The sequence below is a fragment of the Cynoglossus semilaevis genome, chromosome 7 (assembly GCF_000523025.1).
Source record: "Cynoglossus semilaevis isolate Cse_v1.0 chromosome 7, Cse_v1.0, whole genome shotgun sequence".
NCBI lineage: Eukaryota > Metazoa > Chordata > Actinopteri > Pleuronectiformes > Cynoglossidae > Cynoglossus > Cynoglossus semilaevis.
Window position 1 is genome coordinate 13,378,877 of NC_024313.1, and position 6,355 is coordinate 13,385,231.

Genomic DNA, 6,355 nt, shown 5'->3' on the forward strand with positions numbered 1-6,355 from the left:
GGAGTATTTTAAACTTTTATCACGTGGTAAAAGAAAAAAAAAGTCAACAACGTGAGTTTGTGTGGAAACAACCGGGAGTGAATGTTGTCGATGTTATTTAAAGAGAAACTTCTCCTCGGAGTCTGACGCTAATGCTAACGCTAACGTTGAGCTGCTGAATGTGGTTTTTAATCACAGGCCAAAATAATCAAGAATCACTTTTAATGACTTTGAATCAGTAATAAATGTTTTATCACGAACTGTCGACACGTTTGAATCATTTCTACAGAGTGAGCGACGTTTTCTCTAAAAGAAAGTTTTTAGTTTCACGAACGAATGATTCATTTATTCATTTCTTTAAAGGTTTGGCACAAATTTGCACTAAAGATAAAAACAACGGAGAGCTTTTGACAAACGGTTCATCACCGTCTCCAGGGGGCGCCAGAGCAGTATTCTGAATTCAGGATTGAAATATCTAAATATATAATAATATTTTCACATATTTAATTAGAGGATTTTTTATCTAAAATTTCATTAATACAGTTAATTATATTTTATTTCACATTAATGATGAAAACAATGAAATTAATTATTGATACAGTTTATTTTTTAAACTTCATTTTTTTGTTTTATTGTTGTTTTTGTTAATAATTCATCAGAAATACAACATGTAATTATAATTTTACCTTAGATCATCATGATGAATGAATCAGTTTTTACCAGACAAATCTTTGAGTTTTAGTTTGATTTATTTGAGTTATCGCTGGTTTGGAATGAATTTGTCAAGAAAAACAATTGAAACCAAATTTAACGACTTTTTTTTAAAACTTTTAATTTTAAAATCAGTTCAGTATCTGAACATGTGGCACGACTGTGGACGAGACAGTGGACCTGTCCTCTGGTCCTCTGGTCCTCTGGTCCACTGGCCCTCTGGTCCACTGGCCCTCTGGTCCTCTGGTCTTCTGGTCCTCTGGTCCACCGGTCCCCTGGTCCTCTGGTCCACTTGTCCCCTGGTCCACTGGTCCACTGGCCCTCTGGTCCTCTGGTCCGCTGGGCCTCTGGTCCGCTGGTCCGCGGGTCCTCTGGTCCTCTGATCCTCTGGTCCTCTGGTACACTGGTTCTCTGGTCCACTGGTCTTCTGGTCCTCTGGTCCACTTGTCCACCGGTCCTCTGGTCCGCTGGTCTTCTGGTCCTCTGGTCCACTTGTCCCCTGGTCCACTGGTCCACTGGGCCTCCGGTCCTCTGGTCCTCTGGCCCCCTGGTCCTCTGGTCCTCTTGTCCTCTGGTCCTCTGGTCCACTGGTCCTCTGGTCCACTTTCCTCCTCAGCAGACGTGGTTCCCTCATCTTCAGCTGGGACTCTTAGGTCAAAGGTCACGTGTTTCTGTGCAGTGATTTGACTTTGACTGAACTTGTACCCTGTTAGCATCTGTGCTCCGAATAAACCTGGTGGAAAAACAAAAAGATGAAAGATTGATTGTTTAATGTCTTTGAAGGGACTTTTATTATTATAATAATTACTGTTATTATTGTTGTTGTTGTTATTAATAATATTATTGATAACTCTGCTTCGTTATTATCATAAAAAACATTTATTGTTAATTGTCAACTTTGTGTTGTCGTTTCCGAGAGTTGGCCACTAGGTGGCCCTGTTTACCAGGAGAATACGGAGAGAGCGAAGACAAATAATAATGAGACTCGAGACTTTGATCCAGTTGAAATAAATAATTCAGTCACGCAAATAAAACGTTATGTTTTGCGTGTTTGACGTTAAGGTCACAGTAGAAATAATCCTAATCTTTAATCCTAATCTTTAATCCATGAATCCACCGAACTTCCGGTAACGTTTTCAGGTCTGAAAATACTGTTTCATTTGACGAGTTCGTTCCTGGTCATTTCTCACAGAAACGCCGATTTTCTCTGTTCGTCATCGTTTAAAACCTTTAAAGAAAAGACGTCGACGGCGCCGCCTAGTGGTTCAACTGCATCACTGCCAGGAAAACGGTGAGGATTCACAGAATAAAGAATGTTCTGGTTCTGATCTGGTTGTGTGTGTGTGTGTGTGTGTGTGTTAATAAGGAACTGTGTGTCGGTGCGCGTACATTGTACGCATGTGCGTGCGCGCGCCTGAAGGTCCCGACACATGCTGATCACTGACATGTTGCATCGCAGCGTGACTTTTTCAAAACGCAGTTGATGACGTCAATCAGGAGTGTGATTAAACACACACACACACACACACACACACACGCCGTGAACGTGATTCGTTCAGAACCGTTTTCTTTAGTGATTTCATTTATTCTTCCAAACTCCAGGAACCAAACAGTACCATGAACTGACCACACGGTCCTCTGTGGAGGAACTGCAGGTGTCGGTACCAAACAGAACTGTGTGAAGGAACTGAAACAATGGTCCAGAACCTTTTGGGTCTTTTTGGTTCTGCACGGACCTGCTGACTAAGGGGACTCCAGTAGAACCATGTTGATGTTGATGATGATGTTTTTGGACCAGCACTGACCTGAACCTTTGTCCATTTGTCCTCAGTGGGTTTATCTCTGCAGTAGATGACCCGTGGTTCTGCTGACGGACCATATGTTCCTGCGAGCTTTAAATAGAGCAGAACATTCAGAGATCTTTTGGAGCCAACCGGGTTCTGGCAGCGTCGCCCTCTGCTGTCCTGAAGCAGGAGGAGCTGCCAATTACAGGACAAACAGATGGACAAACATACTGTATATTGTTGACAACATTTACTCTGAGGAACCGATCAGTCCATGGACTTTGGTCTGAACTAAAATCTCTGATTTTCTCCATGGACTTTGGTCTGAACTAAAATCTCTGATTTTCTCCATGGACTTTGGTCTGAACTAAAATCTCTGATTTTCTCCATGGACTTTGGTCTGAACTAAAATCTCTGATTTTCTCCATGGACTTTGGTCTGAACTAAAATCTCTGATTTTCTCCATGGACTTTGGTCTGAACTAAAATCTCTGATTTTCTCCATGGACTTTGGTCTGAACTAAAATCTCTGATTTTCTCCATGGACTTTGGTCTGAACTAAAATCTCTGATTTTCTCCATGGACTTTGGTCTGAACTAAAATCTCTGATTTTCTCCATGGACTTTGGTCTGAACTAAAATCTCTGATTTTCTCCATGGACTTTGGTCTGAACTAAAATCTCTGATTTTCTCCATGGACTTTGGTCTGAACTAAAATCTCTGATTTTCTCCATGGACTTTGGTCTGAACTAAAATCTCTGATTTTCTCCATGAGGTTTGGTGTGTGGCCTCACAGACTTGTGTATGACAGTGGGAGAACGAGGATGAATATTTGCTGATGATGTGAGAGTTTTGGGAGGAGGAGGTGGAGGAGGCTTGTTAGGAGCCTCCTCCCTCTGGGTTTCTTCTCTGCACCTCCTGCACCTGCAGCTCTGCCTGCCGCTCCATATGTCTCCTCTAATAAACCAGTTCTATTCATAGACTCTGGCTGACGGCACTGAAAACGCTGCCTGGTACTTTTGCTTTAATGGACTCATATCTGCTGTTTGTTTGGAGACGCAGCTGGAGGAGATTCTGCTGAAGTGTCTTTTAGTCACGTGGACTCACGGGACGTTTGCTCGTTTGTGCAGAATTGTTTTAGAGTCGGTTTGTGGAGAGTCTGGTTCCAGAAGTTTGACTCCTGTGACTTCATCTGTTTAAAAAAAAACTAAGTCCAAATATAGTTCATTCATCCAACCTCACAAATGTCCATTGACAAAAGCATCGCTTTACACTCACAGTGATGAAAGGACACAGAGGAAGGTCAAAAGGTCATCAGTCAACGCAACAATTTCACAAAGTCCATGGAGAAAATCAGAGATTTTAGTTCAGACCAAAGTCCAAGAAGAAAATCAGAGATTTTAGTTCAGACCAAAGTCTATAGACGGGCATAGTTCTGTGAGATTAATAATTATTTAACGTCAATATCAAAAGTCAAGTCACTTTACACAAAAACATAAACAACATATTGATTCAAGATTCAAAGCATTTATTGTCATGTGTACAGTAAGGAAAGCAGGTTTCCCTGTACAATGAAAATTTTACTTTGCTGTCCAAAATATACACAGGAATAAAATAACAAAATATACACAGGAATAAAATAACAAAATATACACAAGAATCAACAGAAGTCTTTTCAGTATTTACAGTGTGCAGTGGTTAACACTTGTGGATGTGCAAATTGGACAAACTCAAACACCATTAAATAAACTAAATCGTATTTATATATTTTTACACACAAGGCCTTTGACCGTTACAACAGTGACCCCTTGTGGCGGAGGTGCACCGCTGCGCACATGATACGGTCCGTTAGCACTTCAGATAGCCATTCCGTCACCGATTAATCGCTGATAATTGATTGTTATTGTCAACAACTGGCAACTGCTGCTGAAAAGGCGCTGTTTCTGGAGCCTCACAAGGCGCGAAAAGGTTAGGAGCGAGATGAGCCGAGATGAGCCGAGGAGAGTTCGGCGCGTTAGCCCCAGGTGACGACGTCGTCCTTTAATGGCGGCGGCTCGACGTGGTCCAGATGAATGACCGAGAGACAACGGTGAGAGACTTTTGGACTTGTGTTTCCTGCTCTGGGCGGTTGGACTCCGTGGATTAACGTTAGCCAAGTAGCTTAGCCTTCACTGGGTGGAAGAGGAAGAACACCTTCTGTCTTCACTGAGTGTTTTTGGTCCGTGAATCACGGTCTTCAGGGTCCGGTTCTTTAAGTGGTCTTAGTACTAACTCAGAGTTAGTTAACTCCGTATTAGAGGGAACTCTGAGTTTCCGGTTTTGGTCGCTATGGCCACGTTCTCCGATATAGATATTTTAGAACTCTAGAAAGTCTTTTGTTCGAGCGTTTCCGTTTTTCTTCACAGTCTATTATAAAACTGATTCGATTCTCAGCTCAGATTTCCTTCGTTAAACTCATCGTAGTCGTGTTCTTAGCTCCGAGCAAATACTTAGGATTGGACGTCGTTTTTTACCAACGGTCGTTCCCTTTATGACGTCGGTGATGATTGGAGGTAACGCTGTGTCGATGTGGGCGGTTCGTTTACAGACTGGTCGTCCTGAAGGTCTTCAACATGGTAGGAGGCGCCATTTTTTCTTATTCTATCCTTGACGGCCGTCGCTGTGCTGTCACCGCAGTGAGTGTGTGAAACAAAGTGTAGCTGTAGTAACACTAAATGTCCACCAGTGGACCAGTCTCTCAGGAACTTAGTGTTCACCTTAAAGGGTTTATGGAACGGAAACATTCAACAATTTGGACGGTCCGTCTCCACAGTTTTGGACGTTTTGGTTGCGGTCAGTTTGTGCTTGTCCTCATTGTATTTCTGGAAAACCCGTCTTTGTCCCTTTGGTAAATGTAGATTCATATACATGTATTTGGACTATTGTGGATGTCCCACTGTCTGGGCTGTGGGTCGGTGTCCACCTCTGGTCTGCATTGTTCATGTGTCACTGGTGTCTGGGTCACTACCAGAGGACTGTTGTAGCTAACGTTAGCTCTGGAGTCTGTACCAGGACTGTTGTAGCTAACGTTTGCTCTGGTAGCTTTACCCCGACTGTTGTAGCTAACGTTAGCTCTGGGGTCTGTACCAGGACTGTTGGAGCTAACGTTAGCTCTGGTGTCTGTACCCGGACTGTTGTAGCTAACGTTAGCTCTGGAGTCTGTACCAGGACTGTTGTAGCTAACGTTTGCTCTGGTAGCTTTACCCCGACTGTTGTAGCTAACGTTAGCTCTGGAGTCTGTACCAGGACTGTTGTAGCTAACGTTAGTTAGCTAGTTAGTTAACGTTTGCTAAGTTTGACAAACAGTCTGTTGGTGAAAAACACCACGTTAGAGCGGGAGTAGAAAACACAGGAGAGAGAGAGCAGAGTGAAGAAGAAGATGAAGGAGAAGGAGAAGGAGGAGAAGGAGGTGGTCGTTGGTGGACCAGTCCGATCTTTGTTGTTAAAATTAAACACAGATCTTGTCAACTCTCTGATCAAAGGAACGTTCTTCACAGAACCGATTCCTAAAATAGTTCCTCTGATCAGGAGGAAACGTCCTCCTGACGGACAGACGGATGGACAGACAGACAGACAGACAGACAGACAGACAGACAGATGCAGACTGTAGAATTCCATTTTATTTCCAAACATCGATGGTTTTGTTTCCACTTCCTGTTCAGAGATTTTTACAAAAGTCCACGACGACAGGTGTTTACACACATTTACATGTTTTTATACAACAACTTGTGCTTTGATGTTTTTGAACCAGAAAAAGTTTTTTTTAAAAGACGTCTTCATCATCATCACCATCATCATCACCATCTCCATCTTCATCTTCATCACTAACCTACTTGAACAGAGT